Source organism: Malaclemys terrapin, chromosome 6 (assembly GCF_027887155.1).
Source record: "Malaclemys terrapin pileata isolate rMalTer1 chromosome 6, rMalTer1.hap1, whole genome shotgun sequence".
Lineage (NCBI taxonomy): Eukaryota > Metazoa > Chordata > Testudines > Emydidae > Malaclemys > Malaclemys terrapin.
The window spans coordinates 14854321-14880633 of record NC_071510.1 but is presented as its reverse complement, the minus strand read 5'-3'; the positions used below and the strand labels follow the sequence as shown (position 1 = coordinate 14880633).

At 43.4% G+C, this 26313-nt stretch overlaps 1 protein-coding gene across 3 annotated transcripts in view; it reads left to right on the top strand.

The window, feature by feature from the left end:
* The window catches only part of KIAA1958 (KIAA1958 ortholog), a 131618-nt gene that overhangs the window by 2224 nt on the left and 103081 nt on the right, over positions 1-26313 (top strand). The window contains exon 2 of one of the 3 annotated variants that reach the window (XM_054033022.1): positions 11534-11667. The exons of the other annotated variants lie outside the window; for them this stretch is intronic. The gene's annotated coding sequence lies outside the window, so the exon portion shown is untranslated. The remainder of the gene's footprint in view (positions 1-11533; positions 11668-26313) is intronic. 3 annotated transcript variants of the gene reach the window in all.

Sequence of the window (26313 nt, the reverse complement as noted above, 5' to 3'; positions counted from 1 at the left end):
GCTGCAGGAATTGAGCGGTGTGGGTTATTTCAGAGTTCAGATTCCCGAGGGGCAGCGGGTGTCTTTGCTTTTGGATGGCTTGGATCTATTTTATTTCTTTGTTTTTAACACACGCCTGGAAACACAAGTTCTGCATTGTTTTGCCATTGCTTTTACGATTTGGGATGTACAATACCCCCCCCCCCAACCTCCCCCTACCTGACATCTTTACATAAGTGGCTTCTTTAAGCAAAAGTGTAGTGAAGTGTTATCGGTACATCTTTAGAGACAGAGGCTGAGGTATCTGTGTAGTAGGGAAAAGTCTGGACGTGATTTTATAGGGCAAACGGAGTTTCTCTCTAGAGATGGAGTGCGTTTAGGTAAACAGCTTGATGCTGAGTGTGGTACCTTGAACATAGGCAGAAACGATTAGAGGATGAACTGGGTTTAGCTGTTGTTCTTCAGACTCTGATCAATCCTCCATCCCCTTTTAGTATAGCTTTGCGGCTGCAAGTATGGTTGTGTGGACGCAACCTTTAAATAGCTTGATTCTCCACCCACCCCCCATGTATTGAGAAGCAGGATCTTTTATAATAAATGCTATTTTTATAGTAAGTCTTGTATATCAAACGTTGGAAGCGTCTCTCGTGAATGATTGCAATGACGTTATTGCAGGAAATGCAAAAGGGCCAGTTGTTGGTAATGAATAAGCAGCAGAAGCATTTAAAACCATAACCCATCTTGAACCTGGCTTGTCAGCAAGACAAATCAGGAGTGAGAGAGGAAACCAGAGTGTTGTAAAACAAGCACAGAAAGACACTCAAGCAAAGGAAAATAAACATGTTGTAGTGGAAAGAGATCTTGAGCCTTCTATGGTTTAATTTCAGCAGTTAAAAGCAGAATCTCTTTCCATCAGAAAGAACTAGTATGATATGTCAAAACTCACCTTCCTCTGTGGGGTTAATGGTTATAAATATCACTTGTACTCAGCTGGACATTAAATAATCCTAAATTAAAATTAATATTATTTCCTAACAAAAATCAAGCTGAGTTGTTAGTGACAATAGGCAATTCAATGGGTAAAAATAAAAACTGCAATATAGGTTTGATTTCAATAGTAGAATTTTTATTATAGGTTGCTTGCCCCCTCCCCCCCTTATATTATCAACATTAGTTGTGCTGTATAGTTAGAATTGTAGATAGTCAGGGTTTGATCCTGCATCATTAAGCATAATTGGAGTTTTTCTATTGATTTTTTTTTATGGGAGCGGGAGCAGGAGCAAGCCCTTAGTGTACTTGCTAATATATACAAGAATGTGCAAAAATAATTGCATCCCTTTGACTTTCATTGTGCTTAGGTCTTATTTATTTATTTAATGTATTTATTTTTGAGATTTAAAACAAAAATATCCTGAAAAAATTGACTGGGGTGTCAGATCTGTTTGTTTTGTTTTATTTAATTAACTAAATTCTTCTTTCTCCTAACTTTACAGTTACTCTTAAACCAAAAGTACAACTAGTTTTATAACTTCCTCAGGCCCCTACAATGAATCTGCCACTCAACTTGGATTAAAACCCAGGGCTGCCTCCTCCTTTATTTTTGACTTTAAGCAAAATGTATTTTTCAATATTGTGCTAAAGTTTATCAGCCCTTTGAAGTATTATAAAAAGTAAACTAACAAATTGAATCGATTGTTTACATACTTTACACCCTGCCAGCAGTAGAGATAAGCCTTAACAAAGAGATATTGTATAAACTAAATATTAACAGAAAGTGTTCAGGGGGATAATGGATTGGGTTAAGTTATGGGCAGTTTAAGGCTCTTCTGAGATATGTAGTGTAGTTATTCTTTGTAACAGTGACAGAAAACCAGTTCTCAGTTAAACAGCATTACACAGACTTCTTTGTTTTCTGTTTAGAATAGCTGAATTTCTGCAAGGTAAACGACATTTTGCTGAAAAACAGTAACACCTTTCTAGCATCTTTAACATTTTTTTTATTTGGTTACTATTGATAGGCTGATTTTTATTGAGCAGATATATAGTTAACTTTCTCTCTTTTAATCGTCTCCTGTATGCTCTTACAATTAATGCATGCTACATGTAGTATTGTAGCTTCCAATGTGCATACACTAGGAAGTTCCCTGTATTTGAGTTCTTAGGAGGATATGCTGTATATTTTTTTGTACAGTTCCAAAATAATGGCTCACTGTGGCTGCGTTTGCAGAGCGCTAACATTCAGTTGACTTTGTTAGCCTTTCACATTTGACAGTTATCAAATATACCTTCATTAAAGTGTGCCTTAAATCTCATCTTGATGTTCGATTAGTTGACTGTTTTAAATGAGCAGTGTTGTGACTAATTTTAACTGAGTGGAAAACCAGAGAGTTACAGTAATATGGTTGTTTGGTGTGTCCAATATGCCTCTTAACCTTGCAGCATGCTTGTTAGCTTTGCTCTAGATGGTTGTCTGTGGTCTGATGCTTTGAACACACCAAGGGGAACTAGAAAGATTCCAATTCAGGTTTGGCACCAATTCTCTTTTACCCTCTGGGCGAGTCACTCAGTTTCCTGCATCTGTGAAATGGGGATAATAATACTTACCCAATTCACAAGGGTGCTGTGAAGATTAACTAGTGTTTGTAATGTACTTCAAAGAAACATATATGGAAATTAATCCTCTCTAGGATTATTACGCATCTGATAATTCAAGTGATCGTTCAAGCTGAGTGCAAGGCTTTGCTTTCAAATGCTATCACCCTTATAGATGTTTTTTGCGAAACAAAGTAGAGAGACGTGAATATGGAAGAAAAGGTAAATGAGTATGAATTCTAAACAGTTTTACACAGTTCACGTTTGTAATGAAAAATATTTTAAATAAAACAAAAACTTAAGTTAAATGTTTTCTTAATGTATCTGCATAATAGCCCAAAGCAACTTGAAAGAGTTCTGTCTTTTTAAAAGACCCATGGAGAATGACTGCTTCATCTTAAATTATTTGACCTTGGTGCTGATTTGTTGATTTATGAACTTTATTTACCCGCAGGACTGGAGAATTCTGTCGCAAGACAGAAATTACAGTGTACCAGTGCTCTAGTTTGTTTCCTAGGTAACAAATATAGTGCACAGATTCCATAATGAGGCCCTTGGTTGGCTAGTTATTGTGTACATTTTCTTGTTTAGTAAATCTGAGTCCTGAAATAAATAAATAAAGTCTTGTTTATATGACTGTTCCAAACACAAACTATCAAAAGGAAAATGGAAATGAAAAATGGAAGCCTTCTACGTTGTGGGAATTTATTGCATTCTATCTAAAGTAATATATATAAAGGAAAGTTTCAATATAAATGAATGTTACACAGTTATACACTGGTCCTATTTGAAAAGTCTTTGGTGAAAAGAATAAATCTAAAAACTGTACTGCATTTTACTCAAGCTTGTGTACCTCTCTCAAGTCTGACATTACATTTGCAAGGCAATAAGTTATTTAGTATCTTGACTGTGCTGTTCTCATTAGCTATAGTAAATGGTCCCTCATTTCCCAGTCCACCAGTTATCAAAATTCCATGCTGTTTGCATTGCTGAACAGTTCCTTCCTTTATCCAGTCCCCTTTTCTGTTACTTTTCCCTCAGTCTGTTGTCTGGCGCCCTTCCAGTGGAAACCTTTGCATGAGCAAAGGTTCTCATGTGAGTAGGAATTTGCAGGATTGGGCCCAACAATATTTTAGGTTTAATTCTGTGATCTTTCCCAATAGGAAATATTCACTCATTGCTTTTTCTTTCCTATGATATGAACTGAAGAGTTATTGTCTTAAAAATCCATCTGATTTTTTTAAACCTATAAATATAACTTATAAATAACACCTAAATTGAAAGAAATTAGAGGGGGGAAAAACAGTCTCTCTCTCTGCTACCCCTTCCCCCCCAGTTTATTTATGTCCTGCATTTGACAGCTCTTTTTATGTGCTCAGTTCCATTTTTAACCCCGTTGAATTAGTAAATCAGTGAGTTTCCCCTGTTGTTTGTGAGAGTCTTTCATACAGCAACAGGTGAGAGAAAAATATTTTTAAAAATAGGAACAATTGACTGTAAATCCACAAAAATGGGCAAGTGTAGTTCCATGAAACCATTTTACAACTCAGCTTTTAAAATTGACTAGATTTCAAGTTGTTGATGTCCTCTTCGATGATCAATACCATATATCAAAAGCCTTAATTATTTTCTACTCTCCCACTTTCCAGGTCCAACTTTAACCAGTAACTTCTTAGCAAAAGGCTGGGGCAACAGAAATCTATCAAAAAACTGACTTTTGTGATGGTCTGATTCAAAATCAATGGAATTCTGCAGCAATTTTTGTTGCTTTTTATTTTACTTGGATATGTTCTTATATTGTAATGCCAAGGAGAAGTAGAGTCAATTAGAAAATATTTATTAGTCAATTAAACGGAAATGCTTTCTCTGCTGCTGTGCAGCACCTGTTCCAGGAGCAGTTTTGAATTAGAGCTGATGTGATTAACTGAATATTTTCAGTGTTGGATTAAAATGGTAGGGCAATTAAAAAGAAAAAGCAACTTCTTTGATCATGTAACAAATTACAAATCTAAGATGGCATCACAACTAAAAATGAAAAAGTAATAAAAAAACTGTTTCAATCTGTAGCTTCATAATGACTTACACCTTCATCTTAAACTTGGAATCATTTTAAAGCACCAATCCCACATGGTTTAGGGCATGTTGGCATGTAAACAAACAGCAGTAATTTTTAAAAAGATAATGTCAGGTACTGTACATTTGACCATAGATTTAGGATGTTATTTTTTAAAAGGTCTGCAAATGCAAAAATTCATAGGCTACCATAGGGTTACCATATTTAGTGCCTCCGAAAGGAGGACACTTTAAAGGGGCCCCAGCCCCGCCCCCAGCCCCGCCCCCGCGCCCGCCCCAACCCCGTCCCCTCCCCAAAGTCTCCGCCCCCTCCCCTGCTTCCCGCGAACATTTGAGTCACGGGAAGCCTGAAGCAGGTAAGGGGGGGTATGTGTGGGGGGGGAGGAGGCGCGGCCCACCCCCGGCACCGCAGGTCCCCAGCCCGTCCCCCGAGCCCCCGGCCCGGCACCGCCGGCCGAGCCCCCGACCCGGCACCCGAGTCCCCGGCCGGGCCCGGCACCGGGCCCCCCCGAGCACCGCCGGCCGAGCCCCCGGCCCAGCACCCGGCCCGGCACCCGGCCACCCCGAGCACCGCCGGCACCCGACCCGGCACCCGAGCCTCCAGGCCGAGCCCCCCGGCCCGGCCCCGGGCCCCCCCGAGCACCGCCGGCCGAGCCCCTGGCCCGGCACTGCCGGCCAGGCCCCCCGAGCCACCGGCCCGGCACCGGGCCCCCCCGAGCACCGCCGGCTGAGCCCCCGAGCCCCCGGCCCGGCACCCGAGCCGCCGACCGCATGTCCGATTTTCCCGGACATGTCCGGCTTTTTGGGATTTCCCCCCGGACGGGGATTTGGAGCCCAAAAAGCCGGACATGTCCGGGAAAATCCGGACGTATGGTAACCCTAGGCTACCACAACTGACAGCTCCCACCACTTGGCTAAGAATTGTATATACTGCTAGTTAGTGCAACAAATCTAATACGATATTTCAATACAATCTTCCAACTTTTCTCTTCCACCTTTTATGTCTTGTTTTTTAGGCCCTGATTCTGCTAAGAACTATGCACATGCTTAACTTTATGAACATGAGTAATACAATAGTTTTAATATGGCTATTCACATGTGTAAAATTAAGCATGGAGGTTAATCTTTGCAAGATCAGGGACTTCGATTGTAAGCTCTTTTGGGTAGCATTTGTCATTTATTATATATAGGTATATAGTGTGTATATATATGGCCCATCCTGGTTGATGCCTCCAGGAACTACTGTAAATAATAACAAATATTGTCAGGAAATGGATTTTTAAAATGTCCATAACCATTATTAAAAGCTTTGATTTATGATACATAAGGATAAGATTTTGTCACTGAGGTCACAGAAGTCATGGATTCCGTGACTTTCAGAGACCTCCATGACATTTTCTACATCTTCAGCCCTGAGCCGGGGGCGGTGGGGCCGGAGCTCCGAACTGCCACAGGTGGTGGTGGCCCTGGAGCTCCAAGCTGCCACAGGGGGCCTTAGCGCTGTCATTCTCTCCTTCCTGCTCCCTGCCCTTAGTTATTTTTAGTAAAAGTCACAGACAAGTCACAGGCTTCCGTGAATTTTTGTTTATTGCCCGCAACCTGTCCATGACTTTTACTATAAATAATGGAGACAAAATCTTAACCTTAATGATGTACTTTTATGGATTTAAACATCCTCGTGCAGTGTCTGAAACCCAAATACCTATAATTTAGTCTCTTGCTAGTACATGAGAAATGGCCATTGAAACTGACTAGATACAGTGTGAAAAAGCCAAACTGATCACTCTATTTTTTCCAAACGGAGTCAAATAAACAAAGTATTCAAACAGCATAAATAGTGAAAATTAAATAGTTATTTAAAATTCCCCTAGTTTTCAGGAATGATCTCAGGAATTGTATTTCCAGAGGAGTGTGATTTCGTGTGTAGAGTAGCTAACTGTGACTCAAGAGTCTGAGTTGTTTAAGTGATTTTGCCACCGACTTGTGACTTCCAAGACACTTAGTGTATGTCCTCAGTGCAGAGTAAACTCTAGTTATCCACACTCAAGTTGCTCCTCTCAAGTTAGCCTAGCTCATGTGAGAGTGGGTACACTGCAAAATAACACTCAAGTTGCTGTGGCTACGCTTGCACTGTATGCATCCATGTGTAGTACTAAGGGTACATCTACACTTTGAGCTCAGGTGTGATTGCCAGCTGGAGGAGACATACTCGGGTGAGCTCAGACCAAGCTAGCACGCTAAAAATAGATGAGTAGCCGTGGTGGTGCACATGGCGGCGGGGCTAGCTGCCCAAGTACGTACCTAGGGTCTCAGAGGGAATCTTCCTCGGGGCAGTTAGCTCCTCTTCCTGCCACAGTGGCTACACCTCTATTTTTATCGCACTAGCTTAATCAAATGTAGCACAGGTATGTCTCCTTGAGCGGGAAGTTACATCTCCAGCTCAAAGTGTAGGTGTACCCTAAGACTTTTGGGGTTGCATTGCAGTAAGCTGAGCTGCTCTATGAATTCTTTCCCTTTCTGGGCACATGGAGGGAATTGTGGGAAAGCATTAGAGGACTATCAGCTCTTGAGTGGAACTAGTCTGTGTCCACATTGCAGAGTTGCTAACAGCTTATGAGATGTGCTAACTCCAGTTTTAACCTAGATCAGGGTAATCGATTGTTTTTTGTCAAGGTCCACATTTCTTGGTCAAAGTATAGTCAAAGTCCGGACTCCAGAGAAAATTAATACAATAATAATAATAAGTAAAAAATGTCATGGTCCGGTCAAAAGCATCTGGTGGTCTGAATTTGACTGCAGTTCATCTATTGACTGCCTCGGTATATCCTTTGATAGGCCAGCCAACTTGAATTAAAAGCACCAATGCACTTGAGTTAAGACCTTTTGCATAGGACAGGACCCAAGTTAAAGGCAACACTCTAGTTAAGTAATGTCACTGTAATTGGGTCGGAATTTGAATTGGACTTATTATAGGGTAAAATGGAAGGTGACCCAGCTTTTCCCCATAGAGCCAAACTTTGAGGCGTGCGGAGATCCTGGGTCTGCCTAGACTAGAGTGGGAAGGTGTAAATTCCAGTTTGAGGAGACATATCCGCACTAGGTCTGATTGACCTAGTGCACTAAAAATAGAAATGTAGCCACAGAGGCAGGGGTTAGCTGCCCTGAGTATGCTCCCGTCTGAGTATGGCTAGCTGTCCCAACTATGATCCCCTCCTGCTGCTTGTGCTGTCATGGTGACACTTCTATTTTAGAGCACTCGCTTGATCAGAGCTAGCGTGGGTGAGTCTCCTCCATCTGGAATTTAAATCTTCCAGCTCTGCACACTTGGCTGCCTGAAATGGAGCTGGCTCCATTCATTGGCATCTAATGTAATCTTTTGCCACAAGGAGAGACAGCTCAATAGCATGAGACGCAGCAGTGCCTAGTGGACTGACCACAAGGGACTCTTCTGTTTTAATTCCAGCTCTGACACTTAGGCCTGGGCTATGCTAGCGGCAGGGCCGGCTCTAGGCACCAGCAAAACAAGCTGGTGCTTGGGGCGGCACATTTTTAGGGGCGGCATGGCCGGCGCCAGAAAGCCGCCCCTAAAAATGTGCCCCGGCCGCCCTAGCTCACCTCTGCTGCTGCTGCCACGGCGCGCCAAACAGCTGATTCACGCGCTGCTACTCGCCCTCCCTCCCAGGCTCTCAAACCTGCGGGGGGGGAGACTCTGAGTGTCCGCAGCGCGGTCGCCGCTTCTCCCCCTCCCTCCTAGGCTTGAGAGCCTGGGGGGAGGAGACAGGGCTGGGGATTTGGGGAAGGGGCAGAGTTGAGGCGGGGCTGGGGGTGGGGTAATTAAATAAGGGGGGGGGGGCGGCCAAAATTGTTTTTGCTTTGGGCGGCAAAAATCCTAGAGCCGGCCCTGGCTAGCGGGGGGGTTCGAACTAAGATATGCAACTTCAGCTACACTATTTGCGTAGCTGAAGTCGAAGTATCTTAGTTCGACTTACCTGGCCGTCTTCATGGCGGCGAGTTGACCGCCGCAGCTCCCCTGTCAACTCCGCTTACTCCTCCTGCTGAGATGGAGTACAGGCATCGATCCCCGATACATTGAACACTACCTGCCAATCTGGCGGGCAGTATAGACGTACCCTTACTTCCTTTGTGGCATTGGTCAGATCACTTATGTTTTGTGACTCAATTTCCTTATCTGTAAAATGGAGATAATGATGATTATAATGCACACTTATTATACCCACCCAACAGGGATTTTGTGTTGATGAATCAGTTAACGTTTCCAAAATGCAATATAAAAATTAAGTTTTGCCAACACATGAAGATTGGGGAAGACATGGGAGAGAGACGTGGAAACAGAAGTGGCAGAGAAATGGCACTCTGGAGCAAAGAACGTGGAAAATGTAATTGGTACACTTTGTTTTCTTCCAAGAAACCTGCATGCAAGTTTGTCCCAAATATGTTAGTGAAAATTAGCTGACACACCTCTAATCAGGAACTTTTCATAGTTGTTACACGCAGTGTGCTTTTTGATCCAGGATTGACTATTGCCCATTCTATACCTCTCACCTGTATCTTTTGGGGGGCAGTGGAATTCTAGATTTGGTGGTGGAGGGCAAGAAGCAGAATGGGGGAGAAAACATTTCTCTGCACAGTTCTGATTGATTGCCATTGAATTTGCTTGAATACGAGTAATTTTACCAGGTGACTTGTATTCAGCATAGGGAAATATGGTCACCCTAAATACAGCAGAATCTCCTCAGATTTCTCTTATCTGCATAGGGCATGAATGTCTTGAACGTCTTCTTTTGACTCTATATGGCAGCTTTACATGAACAAAATCTCCCATTTGAAACTTTTGAGGTTTAGCCTCTGGCTTACGATCTGCATCCAGTTTGTATTTCTCTTGTTTGTTCTTAACACATTCATGAATAGTTTCATTGGAAGGTTTGGTTGAAAAAAAGAACGTGTAAGCCCTTGACAGGTAGTAAGTTGTGTATTGGCCTTGCGTCCTCTTAACAGTTTAAAGGATGATACTCTTGTTGTTGAGTGTGGAGTGGTCCTGTAAGCAAACAGTGTTTTGCGTAAAGCTTTCTATGGCTTGTTCATTCTCACTGGCTCTCAATGGTATAACAAAACGGTTTGTGCTCAATATCATTGCTATTGAAGTAGTGTTGCTTTTCAGCAGAGGTCAATTGCATTCCATTGTCAGATACCTGTTCCTTGGGAAATCATTTGTGAGTGAAGACGAATGATAGGAACTGTATCATTAATTCAGTGGTAACCTTTCCAGTGAATGTAACTTCCTACCACTTTGAATGATAGTCTACCATTACTATGACAAACCTTTGTGTAACAGACAGATCTTCTTCAAATGATCCCATTATATCGAGAACCATTTTCTTTCATGGACAGTTGGGATAGTTAACTGGTGTGAGGGGGATGCTGAAGGTTTTCTGTGACTTATAATTACTTGCACAAGCCAGGCAAGTCTTGATTATTTCCTCAACCTGCTTGTCCATCCCTGGCCATTAGAAGTCTTCTCACAGTTGTCTTGTGGTTAGACTCCTCCTGAGATGTCCTTCATGTGCCAGGTGGATCAATCATTCTCTGATATGTAGGCACAACAAGATGGCCAATTCTCAAAATGCATTCATTTACAAGGACAGTTCTTGTGATCTGTGTCTATATGGTTGCAAGTGTTCTGGCATCCTCATCTTATAAGGCCACCCATTGACTGTATAAGTCTTTAGGTCCTGAAGTACCTTGTCTTCTCTCATGGCTGTTGCTCACTCTGATTCTGTGATCACTCCTTGAATTGCAGCAGAGATTTGTGCAAAGACAATCTATTCATCGCTGTTCACAACTGAACTCTCATGATAAGATATGAGAAGGCCAGGCAGACAGTCTTTAGTGGTGTTTTTGGTACCTGCAAGACACGCTGTCTGGAAATCAAAGTCCATTAGTTTGGTGGCCCATTTGACAATTCTTGGTGCTGCTCATCCAGAGCCTCACATGGTGAAGAAAACTGAAAGAGGATTGTGATCCGATCTTAAGATAAATCTCCTATCCCACGGGTATGTTCTGAACGTTCTTACTGACCAGAAACATGCCAGAGCTTCTTTCTCAATGACAGAATAGGAATTTTCTGGATCAGTCAGGGCTCTGGAGGCAAATGCAATAATGACTTCTTGTCCATTTTTTTAGCTGAGTCAAGACAGCACCATACTCTCAAGCATCTGTTGTGACAATTGTTTGCTTCTCAGAATCAAAAGGGCTAAGAGCCGGGCTGGTGGAAATTGCATGTTTTATCTCATTAAAGCTGTCCTTGCACACTTCATCTCATTCAATCCTCACATCCTTTTTTAGGTGATGACTCAAAGGAATTACTTTTATAGTAAATTGCTGTAAAAACAGAGTAGTAGTCACACAATCCCAAGAAGGATTGAAATTAGTCCTTGTTGTCAGGCTCTGGTGAATCATGAATGGCTTTCACCAGGTCTTCTTTTGGTTGTATGCCATTCTGAGAGAACGTGTGTACTAGATATGTCAGATTGTACAGAATTGCCATTTCTTGTTGCTGTTGGTAAGTCCATGTGGCCAAAGTTTTTCTAGAACCTATTTTAGGATGACATCATGTTTGGATACATCTTTGCCATACACTAGAATGATAAGGTGGGTGAGGTAATATCCAGCTTTTCTTTTATTGGTCTGAAGAAGAGCTCTGTGTAGCTCGAAAGCTTGTCTCTTGCACCAACAGAAGTTGGTCCAATAAAAGATATTACCTCACCCCCCTTGTCTCTCTAATATCCTGGGACCAACAGAGCTACAACAACACTGCATATAAACTAGAATGTCATCTTGAAAGTAAGTAATGCCCCTTGTCTCTCCAAAGATCCCATGCATCATTCTCTGGAATACGGGTGCTGCAGAGACTAACCCAAATGGCATCCGCTTGAATTGGAACAAACCTTCTGGAGTGATGAAAGCTGTGTACTTGCAGGATTCTTCCATTAAGGGGAGCTGGAGGTAAGCGGTGGATAAATCAAGGGTTGTAAAGACTCTTGCCTCCTTCAAGGTGAGCAGCATTTTGTTGATGTTGGGTAGAGGATGGCAATCCACATGTTGAAGTTTAGCGCTCTCAAGTCCACACACATGCAGATAGCACTATTAGCCTTTCTGGCAACAATGACAGGAGAAACTCATTCTGATGAATCAACTGGTTCAATGATCTCTGCTTTGCATAGTTTCAGAATCTCCTCATTGAGTGGTTGTCTCAATGCAATTGGTTTGTTTCGCACTTTATGCTATACAGGCACCACTTTGTTTTTTAGTTGGATCTTGTGCTTTGAACTTTTTTGCTACACCTGTGGTATCAGTGAAAACTTCTGGAAAGTCAGAGACAATTCCTGGCTGTAACCTATCCTCAGTTTGCAGGACAGGTTCTGTACTATTCGGATCTAATATCATCTGAAGATCCCTTGATGATTCTTTCCTAAACTAGAAATTGCCTTTTGGACTACGTAGATTTCCCCTCAGGTATTATGGCCTTTGTACTTGAGAGCAGCTGCAAAAAAGACCATTGGTGGGGTTGGGAGATGCACCAGACCCTCTGGGGTATTTGTCTGGAGGATGCAACTCAGTTAGGAGCTGGAAAATAGCACAGTTTAAAGGTGGCTGGGAATTCTAGTGTAAGCAGAATCCACTAATGTCCTCCTCTCAGGGCTATTGACTCGCACTTGGTGGTGTGGTGATCTCCTCTAACATTCCAAACACCATCAGGATTCAGTTCACCATCATCCTCATGTGTGAAGACTCCAGATGCAACACTGCTGGCAGACTTACCGACCTTAGCAAAATGTCTTTTTTTGTTGCAGTTCTTGCATACTGATTTCTTGGCAGGGCATCCTTGAAAGTCTGCTGCTCCAGGCCAATGGGAGCTACTGGAAGCGGCACGGGCCGAGGGACGTACTGGCCACCGCTTCCAGCAGCTCCCATTGGCCTGGAGCGGAGAACCGCGGCCAGTGGGAGCTGTGATTGGCCGAACCTGCGGACGCGGCAGGTAAACAAACCGGCCCAGCCTGGCCCGCCAGGGGCTTTCCCTAAACAAGCGGCGTCCCAAGTTTGGGAAAAACTGGTATAAAAATATTAGTAATTTTTTATTCTACCAGACACCCCCCATTCCCATCCACACAACTTCCCTTGATGGAGTAATATTCCTAAGAATTTTATTAATGGTACATTTTCAGATTTTACTACCTTTGAAATTTATACTATACATTTAATAAACAACATACATATCCCCAAAATATATCCAACACCATATATTGATTTAACAACCAAACAGGGTGGTTAAAGTTTTGTTGAATGGGTTGTGTAAATCTATTGGGATGATAATGACAGACTAAAGATTATATGCCTGTGGGGAATTGGCTGGATAACTTAGCTGTATGAATATTGACATTCTTAATTTCCAGTGTAAAAGTACTACTTAGATTTATTCTCTATATTCTTCTGTTTTCCCTCCCATCTCTACCCCATAAATCAGTTTCACTGACTTGGCTATCTGTAAATGTAGTATGGGTTCAATCCTAGAATGTGCTGAGCACGCTGGTTCCAGTCCAGCAAAGCACTTAAGGACATGCTTAACTTTAAGTGTGTGAGTAGTCTTACTGAAGTCAGTAGTGTGTATGTGGTAGAACTGGTCAAGCAATATTAGTGAACAACGTCACCAGGGAATTATTTTTCCCGTCAATTGCCAAATTATCTGTGAATATATACACTTTTTTTTTCATTCTTCTATTTGTTCCTGTGTCTAATTAATCTGTTCTGAAATGCAAAGCACTCTGATCACGCTCTGGGGGAGTAAGGCAGGCCTTGGTAGTGGTGCAGCCGCAAAAAGCTATCTGGCACGTAAAAAATAGACTTTACAGTTCTTTTGAAATGAGGGAATATTCATTACATTGAGCCCTGCATTTAAGTTATATTTTGAAGCTGATAGTAGAGCATAGAGATAGAAACAGACAATTTTGTGTGGAAGATGGTTATTCAATAGGGCATTAATTTACAAGAAACATTCCACACTTTAATTGAGCACTTTTAAATACACTGCATCTGCTTTAATAGACTTCTCTCACTGTATGCATATGTACCATCTCATAAAGATGGATAAAAATTGTTGCAGTGAGCTGGGAACCAAGGAGAAATAGCAGCTTAGAGCCGTATAGCTATGCATTATTAAACATTGGAAATTTGTTTTGTTTCTGTGTTAACAACCAATACTTTCCTGTTGGCTAGTTAACCCCATAAAGCTAAGTGACCTGGTTTTCAATCAGACACTGAAAACTATTTTTCTCATGTATACTGTCCTCTTAGCTACTAATTAAATTGTGCTGCTTTGTTGGATTAGCTCTTGGTTTTTACAGGCCATTTAACTCTTGAAAAAGTATTTAAATAGGGTAGTACAATGAGGATTAAAATGAGAGAAATAAAAAACAGGTATGATTGCTGATTGTTTGCTGATTGATCGTTATAAATTCTACCAGAATTCTTTGCTTTCTATTTATTTAAAAAACGTAAAATGTTTTATACGGACACAGAACTTGTCCTACTGGATCAGCCAATTTATTCATCTACTCGGGCTCCCTGCCTGAAGCAGAAGCCAACACTCAATGCTTCAGTGGAAGCTTCTCTCCTCACTCCAGTAATTTGCTTATGGCCAAAGCCCGACGCTAGTTCCCTGCCCACGTATCTGAACTGGGTACTGGGTAGATGTACAGGGCGAACACACTTCTTATTTAGATTTGTGGAGGTTTGGCTATGGATTTTATGACATCAGTATTAATTATTGTTATTGCCGTGCCTTTATGGGCATTAAAAAGTTGCAAAGGTGAATACAACATTTATGCAAGAAAAATCTAGCTGCACCATGTCTTTGAGTAGCCTGTAAAATTTATAAATTCCGCAGGTTGACAGTACTGTGCACTGCTTACAGCAGGGTTTTCTTTTCTTTGTTCTGAATGTGCTAATCTCTTGTTCTGGTGTTATGGGGCAGCGTGAGCTGCAGGGCTGATGTTTTTTCACTGTCCTATTTAACACTTTGACTACTTTAGTCAAGTTCGCTCTAAATCTTCTCCTTTCTAGTTTAATAGCCAGAGGGTTTTGCCATTCCTCTAGCCATCTTTCTTCCTGCCCTTTGGGTCTTTTTAGTTTCCGCAGTCTCTCATTAAGCAAATATTGTGGGTTGTTTTTTTTTTAAGTAAAACTTTCCATTCGCATGACGTGAGATGCACCTTGGTTCAATTTATTATTATTAGATTTCCTACCTCTTTCTTTTAGTGCCCTTTCTTAACTGGTCATGTGCACTGGGCGGACGGCTTCACTGAGCCTATCTAAGTTGGCCCTCCAGACTTTTTCTGTAGAAGATCCTGCATGTTGAGATGACCAACTCGCATTCCTCCTCCAAGTCATTAATCAATATGGAGCCAATCATATGATATGAGCATGAAGGGGGCCATCTACTAGTGCATGATATGTCTCCTGTGCGGAAAGGGGTGTCCGCTCTCTCTGCAGCAGAGTTCCTCTTTGTCCATGGGCCTACTGAAGAGGGAGGGGGCTTGTGGCACATGCATCATCCTAACTCCAATGTTATAGAGAATTCCCCCACCCAGTGAATACAGTCCTAGCCTGTATTAACTTTCTGTGCCCTTCCCCACTCCCAGTGAGGGAATGACCTCTGAAGAGAGTGCCTGGGGCAGCCTCGAGATGTGTGGGGAAGCCCTGGCAGTATAGAGAGCACAGGGCTTCCATGTGGATGAAAATGGCTTCCTGCTGTTCCGCCAGGATTTGTGGAAATTAGGGGCCAGCCCTATGGCGGTGGGGGTGGGGGAGGAGGAAACTCTGCCCCATTATACAATGGTTGGGGAGAAATCTTTTGAGAGAGACCTTGTGAGATGAGCACTTGGGGCCTAAATATCCAATACAATCCCAATACCATCCCAGGACTTTCACGATTAACGTGCACAGGCCTCCCCATGCTGAGGAGGAGTTATTCACCTTTATCCTTGGTCTGTCTGTGATAACCATGGCATAAAACCATGTACTAGGGCAGGGGTGGGCAAACTTTTTGGCCCAAGGGCCATATCTGGGTGGGGAAATTGCATGCAGGGCCATGAATATAGGGCTGGGGCAGGGGGTTGGGGTGCAGGAGGGGTGTGGGGTTCGGCGGGGGTCAGGGTGTAGGCAGGGTGTAGCAGGGGGCTCAGGGCAGGGAGTTGGGGTGCAGGGTGCAAGAGGGGTTCGGGGTGTAGGCTCTGGCCTGGCGCCGCTTACTTGGTGTAGCTCTAGGGTGGCAGCGGTGCACACTGGGGGCCTGCCCTGGCCCCGCACCGCTCCCGGAAGTGGCTGACTCTGTGCGCTGCCCTCGCCGTGGGTACCTCCTCCGAAGCTCCTATTGGCCACGGTTCCCTGTTCCTGTCCAATGGGAGCTTCAGGGGGTGGTGCCTGCAGGCGAGGGCAATGCATGGAGCCCTTTGCCCCTCCCCCAGGTGCCACAGGGACATGGTGCTGGTCGCTTCCGGGAGTGGCACGAGGCCCGCAGCGCCATGGGGTGGCAATCCTGCGGGCCAGATCCAAAGCCCTGAGGGGTCGGATCCAGCACGTCTGCTGTAGTTTGCTCACCCCTGCACTAGGGGGTTCCACATTCTTACGTGGCTCTTTATCTACTACTGTTATGGATGGGAAAACATGATTGTGGAACTGCATTTTAGCCTAGGGTAAGCCCAGGTCCGTAATGCACTTCTAGAGATGTTTTCTCTATGCAGACTGGACATAGGAAAAGAGTTAGAACTCACTCACTCCTAACTAGTGGAGAGCATCACATGCTAGCATGGTCCTTATAGTGTGGACAGGTCCTCTGTTCCCATCACTTAAACAATTTTAATGCATAAAGTTGAACCTTTTCTGTATTTTCCTTCATAATCTCTTTATAAGATATCTTATTAAAAGCTAAAAGTCCAAGTGGCTCACCTTCATCCATTTTATCCACCTTTAGCTAAGTTTCATAGATTCATAGATTCTAGGACTGGAAGGGACCTCGAGAGGTCATCGAGTCCAGTCCCTGCCCGCATGGCAGGACCAAATACTGTCTAGACCATCCCTGATAGACATTTATCTAACCTACTCTTAAATATCTCCAGAGACGGAGATTCCACAACCTCCCTAGGCAATTTGTTCCAGTGTTTAACCACCCTGACAGTTAGGAACTTTTTCCTAATGTCCAACCTAGACCTCCCTTGCTGCAGTTTAAACCCATTGTTTCTGGTTCTATCCTTAGAGGCTAAGGTGAACAAGTTCTCTCCCTCCTCCTTATGACACCCTTTTAGATACCTGAAAACTGCTATCATGTCCCCTCTCAGTCTTCTCTTTTCCAAACTAAACAAACCCAATTCTTTCAGCCTTCCTTCATAGGTCATGTTCTCAAGACCTTTAATCATTCTTGTTGCTCTTCTTTGGACCCTTTCCAATTTCTCCACATCTTTTTTAAAATGCGGCGCCCAGAACTGGACACAATACTCCAGCTGAGGCCTAACCAGAGCAGAGTAGAGCGGAAGAATGACTTCTCGTGTCTTGCTCACAACACACCTGTTAATGCATCCCAGAATCATGTTTGCTTTTTTTGCAACAGCATCACACTGTTGATTCATATTTAGCTTGTGGTCCACTATAACCCCTAGATCCCTTTCTGCCGTACTCCTTCCTAGACAGTCTTTTCCCATTCTGTATGTGTGAAATTGATTTTTCCTTCCTAAGTGGAGCACTTTGCATTTGTCTTTGTTAAACTTCATCCTGTTTACCTCAGCCCATTTCTCCAATTTGTCCAGATCATTTTGAATTATGACCCTGTCCTCCAAAGTAGTTGCAATCCCTCCCAGTTTGGTATCATCCGCAAACTTAATAAGCGTACTTTCTATGCCAATATCTAAGTCGTTGATGAAGATATTGAACAGAGCCGGTCCCAAAACAGACCCCTGCGGAACCCCACTCGTTACGCCTTTCCAGCAGGATTGGGAACCATTAATAACAACTCTCTGAGTACGGTTATCCAGCCAGTTATGCACCCACCTTATAGTAGCCCCATCTAATTTGTATTTGCCTAGTTTATCGATAAGAATATCATGCGAGACCGTATCAAATGCCTTACTAAAGTCTAGGTATACCACATCCACCGCTTCACCCTTATCCACAAGGCTCGTTATCCTATCAAAGAAAGCTATCAGATTGGTTTGACATGATTTGTTCTTCACAAATCCATGCTGGCTGTTCCCTATCACCCTATCAGTTAAGTTTATTAACTGTTCCCTATTAGTTAAGTTTATTAATTGTTTCTGAGATCTCATTAAAGACTAACAACTTTCCCTTTCACAAGCCACACAGGTTTGACCTTATCAGGTTATATTTGTTCAAGTGTTGCACAATTCTGTCCTTAATTATCCTCTCAGTCAGTGGAATAATATACCACATATTCTGAAAGCTAATATGTGTATATCACTTTCTCTGTGTTTACAATTATATGGTAAGGAGTTTAGTAGGATGTCAGCGTAAGATTTCTGCTGATATGACATCTTATTTGAACAACAATGTCTTGTTTTGGTAGGTTTCTGAAGATTGACAAAAGAAAACGACGTTACCATTTTTCACATGGTTTGACCCATTTGGTTGTTTAGTGGAAAGTATTTGAGTTGGCGGCGAATGAAATTGTTTTTACTTTTTCAAGACACTTAAGATAGAAAATAGAAAAGACAGCACTAGGTAAACGTGCTGCATGTATAATAATATTACTGCCAAGGAAATTTAATTCAGTATGCAGTGATGGGTTTGGGCAGATGTGTTGCACTGAGTTAGAGATAAGGTAATGCATGTGGTGCGGTCTCAAGTAACTAGGAACAGAATGAAATTGATATTTTGCATTAGTCGTGTATTATTTATTGTATCTGATATAAGCGTACAGCAGATACCTGATACTGCCACCATCTGCATGATATCAGATACTCCCTGTCTATATGGCAGGGAGGAATGGGGGCTATTTTAACTTCCTGCAATAGCTGATGCAGACAAAATTAAATTGACTTAAAAACTTCTACTGTTGCATTAGTGCATGTTTGGATTAGTTATTGTTTCTCTGAGAAATGCTATAATTTAAAATCAGTGTTTCTACTTGGAGTTAAAAAGTTAGTCCTTAGTAAACACAGTGCTGTCCTTCAGGGGCTGATGGTATTAAAAAAATCAGCAATTACGATTAACCCTACAATAACAAACCAGAATTCATGTACGAAAAAAGGGGGAAATATCTGCAAGAAGACCTTTCTATTTCAAGCTATTTTGAAGTTATGATAAACTGGGAAAGGGGGAGAGATTTTAACAGTTATGATATATGCTTTGACTGTATCCTATGAATCGATAAATGTCAATAATATCCTTAGAGGGATGATGAGAGAAGACAGAAATCATAACTCATGAAACAGAAGGGAAGTTCTCAAACTCTTCAGGAGACAATAAATTAATGTTAGACGTTGTGACTTAGTAAAGACATCCTTAAAGGCACATGCTTTCTGGCTTTATCTAATGGAGGTGTGAGCCTAAAATTCCAGAGAGCATATCTCAAAAGCACAAACAGAAGCGGGCATTTGAAGAAATAGCTACTGTACCTGGACTTAAATCTCTCTTGTGCGCAAAAAAAATAAAATAAAATAAAAAGTATTGAAGCAGATTTTCATAATCAAAATACTAGCATTTCCTGCTAAATTATTTAATCAATAATTATCTAGCTAGGTTCTTACATGTCTTCCATTATTGTAGTATAGGCATGCATCACATATATTATTGTGTTTATCCTCACAAAAAGAACAGGAGTGCTTGTCGCACCTTAGAGACTAACAAATTTATTTGAGCATAAGCTTTCGTGGGCTACAGCCCACTTCATCAGATGCATAGAATGGAACATAGAGTAAGGAGATTCATATATATACAGAACATGAAAAGGTGGAAGTAGCCATATCAACTCTTGAGGCTAATTAATTAAGATGAGCTATTATCAGCAGGAGAAAAAAATTTTTTGTAGTGGTAATCAAGATGGCCCATTTCAGACAGTTGACGAGGTGTGAGGATACTTAACATGGGGAAATAGATTCAATCTGTGTAATGACTCAGCCATTCCAAGTCTCTATTCAAGCCTAAGTTAATGGTATCTAGTTTGCATATTAATTCAAGTTCAGCAGTTTCTCATTGGAGTCTGTTTTTGAAGCTTTTCTGTTGCAAAATTGCCACCTTTACGTCTGTTACCGAGTGACCAGAGAGGTTGAAGTGTTCTCCTACTGGTTTTTGAATGTTGTGATTCCTGATATCAGATTTGTGTCCATTTATTTTTTTGCGTAGAGACTGTCCGGTATGGCCAATGTACGTGGCAGAGGGGCATTGCTGGCACATGATGGCATATATCACATTGGAAGATGTGCAGGTGACTAAGCCCCTGATGGCATGGCTGATGTGATTAGGTCCTATGATGGTGTCACTTGAATAGATATGTGGACAGAGTTGGCATCGGGCTTTGTTGCAAGGATAGGTTCCTAGGTTAGTGTTTTTATTGTGTGGTGTGTGGTTGCTGGTGAGTATTTGCTTCAGGTTGGGGGCTGTCTGTAAGCGAGGACATGTCTGTCTCCCAAGATCTGTGAGAGTGAGGGATCATCTTTCAGGATAGGTTGTAGATCTTTGATGATGCGCTGGAGAAGTTTTAGTTGGGGACTGAAGGTGACGGGTAGTGGTGTTCTGTTATTTTCTTTGTTGGGCCTGTCTTGTAGTAGGTGACTTCTGGATACTCTTCTGGTTCTGTCAATCTGTTTTTTCACTTCAGCAGGTGCGTATTGTAGTTTTAAGAATGCTTGATAGAGCTCTTGTAGGTGTTTGTCTCTGTCTGAGGGATTGGAGCAAATGTGGTGGTATCTTAAAGCTTGGCTGTAGACAATGAATCGTGTGGTGTGTCCTGGATGGAAGCTGGAGGCATGTAGGTAAGTATAGTGGTCAGTAGGTTTCCAGTATTGGGTGGTGTTTATGTGACCATCACTTATTAGCACAGTAGTGTCCAGGAAATGGACCGCTTGTGTGGATTGGTCTACGCTGAGGTTGATGGTGGGATGGAAATTGTTGAAATCATGGTGGAATTCCTCAAAGGCTTCTTTACCATGGGTCCAGATGATGAAGATGTCATCAATGTAGCGCAAGTAGAGTAGGTGCACTAGGGGACGAGAGCTGAGGAAGCGTTGTTGTAAGTCAGCCATAAAAATGTTGGCATATTGTGGGGCCATGCGGGTACCCATAGCAGTGCCGCTGACTTGAAGGTATGTATTGTCCCCAAATATGAAATAGTTTGGGTGAGGACAGTCACAAAGTTCAGCCACCAGGTTAGCTGTGACATTATCGGGGATACTATTCCTGATAGCTTGTAATCCATCTTTGTGTGGAATATTGGTGTAGGGGGCTTCTACGTCCATAGTGGCCAAGATGGTGTTTTCTGGAAGATCACCAATGGATTGTAGTTTCCTCAGGAAGTCAGTGGTGTCTCAAAGATAGCTGGGAGTGCTGGTAGTGTAGGGCCTGAGGAGAGTCCACATAGTGAGACAATGTTGCTGTCAGGGTGCCAATGCCTGGGATGATGGGGTGTCCAGGATTTCCAGGTTTATGGAACTTGGGTAGCAAATAGAATACCCATGGTCGGAGTTCTAGGGGTGTGTCTGTGCAGATTTGTTCCTGTGATTTTTTTCAGGGAGTTTCTTGAGCAGATGGTGCAGTTTCTTTTGGTAATTCCCAGTGGGATCAGAGGATAATGGCCTATAGAAGGTGGAGTTAGAGAACTGCCTAGTAGCCTCTTGTTCATATTTCAACTTATTCATGATGACGACAGCACCTCCTTTGTCAGCCTTTTTGATTATGATGTCAGGGTTGTTCCTGAGGCTGTAGATGGTATTGTGTTCAGCACAACTGAGGTTATGGGGCAAGTGATGTTGCTTTTCCACAATTTCAGCCCGAGCACGTCGACGGAAGCAATCTATGTAGAAGTCCAGTCTGTTGTTTGGACCTTCAGGAGGAGTCCACACAGAACCCTTCTTTTTGTAGTGCTGGTAGGAAGGATTCTGTGAGTTAGTATGTTGTCCAGAGGTGTGTTGGAAATATTCTTTGAGTCGGAGACGTCGAAAGTAGGCTTCTAGGTCACCGCAGAACTGTATCATGTTCGTGGGCCTGGAGGAACAAAAGGAGAGGCCCCAAGATAGGACAGACTCTTCTGCCGGGCTAAGAGTATAGCTGGAAAGATTAACAATACTGTCTTGTTGGGTGGGGTAAGGGAAGTACTGTTGTGGCTCCTTGTGGCATGTAGCAGTACTTTTGGTGGCACAGAAATATTTCCCCTATTTTATAGATGGGGACCAGAGGCACAGAGAGACAAAGTGACTTGCCCAAAGTCAAACATGTCAGAGTGGGGAATTGTATCCTGGTCTCGCAACTGCAAGGCAAGCGCTGTAACCATGAGACTGCCCTTCCTTTCTACCTGTCAGATAATAGGTACTATAGGATAACAGAAGGTATCTAGGAGGTTCTGTGATGTGTTTTTCTAGACCTGTGCAATCCCTTCCAAGTTCACACATTCTGAAATGTGAAAATGTTTGCATTTTAATAAATGTTTTTCCTGTGGCTGCGTCTCACTGTTGAATGCAAAGGCAAAGCCCGGGTTTGACATGCTAGTTTTCTGATTCACTGATGGAACAGAACTCTCATTCAAGGAAAAGAGATTTCCCCTTGTAAAACTGGGCTAGAATTATTACATGAACCAAAAATATAAATGAAAAATGAGACAGTTCCCTATAAATGGGGAATTGCAGTAGGGGCAGTGTTATAGGCCACTCAGACAGACATGAAGGCGAGAGGAAATGAATTTCCTCTAGCTCTTCCACCTGGATCAGAGAGCACAACTAAATTGCATCTGATCTCTGTAATTACCAGAAAATGCCTTCTGCAGAGCTAGGCTGACGCTCCCAATCACGTGGGATAGGCTCAGACAATGACGGACACAGGAAAAATATATGTGACTTGTCCCGTGTGATCTATTGCAGTTAGCCAGGCTCAAATTCAAAATGCATGACGTACTGTAGCCCTGGTAAAACGTGTGCATCTCCCGATGAAGCAAAAAAGTTTGGAAAAAACTTTCTACAAACAGTTCGGGCTGATTTTCAGGTCAAGTCTGTCAGTCCATCATGAGGGAGGCTCCAGTGACGACAAAAAAAAGGTGAGGAAACCTTAAACCAACTACAAGAACCAAGTGGTACAAAAATGTAACAGAAACATTTTATGTGAACAACTAAACGGCGGTGCCCTGGCTGTCTAGTGGCAACTTGTCACATGTGAATCCACACTCCTTCCCTGGTGCTTAGGAAAGCTAGGAGGGTTGTGGAAGCAGAACACGCAGCAGAGAGGACAAAGAGAGTAACCTCGAATACCTCCTTAGCGACTCTTTCTGGTGGAAGCATGGAGCAACATTCACAGACTCCTGGGGGCTGTGCACAGTTGTCTCTTTGGAGAAGAGGTCTCTAGGAAGCTACACCTTTAAGACAAAGGGATATGTGTAGTGGTTTTGGGGCAAAACCAGAGGAAAACATGACGCATCAAGCTGGAGAGAAGGAAGAGAAAGGGATTCATTTTAAATGCTTGGGACACACTTGTTTATTACGTTGAGGCGGACCATACAGTAACCCTGCATCTGTGAAGGAGGGGAAATGGTTAAATTAGAGTACACACCCTATTTTACCCTTACTTGCCTAGCATGTCCATCAGGGAGTCCACTGAACAAGCAGGGGATGAAGTGGGCTGAGAGAATGTTGCAGGCAGTTGTGGGTGGACAGATTGTGGAAGGCTGTGGGACTGGCTGTGAGGAGTGAAAATCCAGACCCTGTCGTGGTGCCAGATTATTCCCCATAGTTAAGGCTACGTTTATGTCATGGAGGTCATGGAAGTCACTGAATCCGTGATATTCTCTGCTTCAGCGCCAGGGGCTGCAGGACTCTGGAGCTGACAGCCAGCGGGGCCCTGGCAGGGTTCCAGCGACAGGCAACAGCAGCGACAAGTGCCAGGAGGCCCCCTGCAAAGTTCCAGTGACTGGTGACAGACTCCCGAGGGGGCCCTCCTCAGGGTTCCAGCGATGGGCAACAGCCTCGTGCGGGGCGGGGGCAGGTGGATGCCTCGGGCGAGCAGCTGGGGTGTCCCATTTTCTCTTTGGGAAATATGGTCACCCTGTAGCTCCCCGCTGCTGCGGGCAGAGGGGGAACCCCACAGCTCCCAGTCACCATGGTGGTGGGTGATACCATGGAGCCACAGCAGCAAAAGTCATAGACAGGTCACAGCTTCCGTGAATTTTTGTTTATTGTCCATGACCTGTCCGTGACTTTCACTAAAAATAACCATGACAAAAATCTTACCCTTACCCATAGTTAATGGAGAAATTCAGCTAGAAATTAGATAATCTTTGTTTTGTGTGATAAGGCATCTTTTATCAATTCTGCAAGCATTACAAAGGTAGTCCTAGATATGTCTATGCGCACACAGCTCACATTCTACTGTATGAAGTGAATAGTACTGACAAGTCCAGTTCGTGTCTTGAGCCAAATTCTATCCTGACTTACAGCCTGTGCCATCATTCAAATGATGTGATGTGCACAATTGGTTATGATGGGCTATAAATTAACACAAAATTTGGCCCAGTGTGTATGAGGTGTTGCAAGGGCTCTCGTTGCCAGTGAAGCAAGTGTGACTAAATAAGCAAATCTGTTGTACACCACTCAAAAATGTTACATCTGTATGCTCACAAGGGAGCTTTCACTGATGTGAGGCTCACTTATGCCAGGCATGGCATGGAACTAAGCGACTGAGCTGCAGATCTCTGTGGACCACCAGTTACTCTCGTAAGGAGAAATCCTGTCTCTTCTGTCTCCAGGAGTGTGGAGGAACCTTTGGCAGTGGAACCAATGTGGTTCTGCTGTGACTGTGTGGGGCTCGAGTTGTGCACCACCTGTGTGTCATGAGACGCCACCTGCAGGACTTTCTGAGTGACCTTACGCTGGGAGAACTGGAGGAGGGGCCAAAGTTTCCACTAACCTCCCTCCTCTCCTCACCCCTAGGGGATTGTTAGGACCAGAGCAGCCTCAGCACAGTGGATCCAGTCCCACTATGGTCTGAGATGGACAATTTCTCCCTTCTTGCACCTTTAACCACCCCCAGGTTAGAGTAAAGGACTCTACGATTGTTTTACAAAAAGGATGGATGACCTTGTGATTAAAGCATTGGACTGGGACAAAGGTGATCTGGTTTCATTCCTGCCTCTGCCACAGAGCTTTTGTGTCATCTTGGGCAAGTCACTTAATCTCTCCATGCCTCCATTCCCCACCCATGAGTAGGAATGATAAAATCAATAATGCTTTGAAGCACTCAGATACTGTGGTGAAGGGGGCCATAGAGGTACTTAGACATTCTCAGTGGGCATGAGCATCACTGAAAGCTGATTAATGAATTTCAAGTTAGACAGGATTCTGTTTTTTTTCAGTGTGCTAATTGTTAACATTTTTCTCTAACTTTTCCAGATGCTTCATATATGTATTTAGTCAGATATAAACTATACAAAGAAAAATCTTACAACTAAGACCAATGATCCTGTCCTCTGTCATTGAAAGGCGCCTAGCGCATGGCATCATCATTGTTTTCTTGATTGATGTAATTTAGTAAATTCAGTTTGGGGGCTTTTTGCTAACATTCCTTCCTTAATTTTGATTTTCCTGACTTTTTTTCAGGTTGTGGTACAACCTTAATTTGTGACTTCAGTTTCTATAGGTTGAATCTCCCTAGTCTGGCACCCTCGGGACCTGACCGGTGCCGAACCAGAGAATTTGCCGAATCACAGGTGGTCAATGCAGAGTGTCAGCGGGAAGTAGGGGTGCAGGGGGTGCTGCAGCACCCCCAGGCTTTATGCCCAGTGTGGACCCCACCCGGGGTCTCCGATGCCAGCCCCAGGTCCCAGCCGCTGGCCCCTTCCCCAGGGTCCCAGCTGTCGGCCCCAGATCACGGCACTCCGGAAGCGCTGGGAGGGAGGAGGAGGAGTTGGTAAGCGCGGGGCCACTGGTGTGCGAGAGGTGCGGGGGAAGGGGACAGGGGTGGGAGCTTGGCACTGGTGGATGCTCCACACCCGCTAATTTCTCCCTGTGTTCCCTGTGTGTGCTCCAGCCCCGGAGCACCCACGGAGTCAACGCCTATTCCGGACTACAGGGAGTGCTGGATTAGAGAGGTTCAACCTGTATTAAATTCCTTGGCCAGAGGAAACAGTCGGATTGGTATTTAAGCATGTAAATTGCACAGTAATAAAAAAAAAATTGACACACTCCTTTCGCCCAGCACCTAAAGCTGCTCATCTGAGATGTGACTGTGATTTGTGGTTGCACAGCTTTCCTTTGGCAGGCAGGCAGGGTCTGTATTTGTTCTGAATTACTTGGGTAAGGAAGACAAGGTGGGTCCTTCTACGTTGGTCCCATAAAAGATATTACCTCACCCACCTTGTCTCTCTAATTTCCTGGGACCGACACAGCTTCA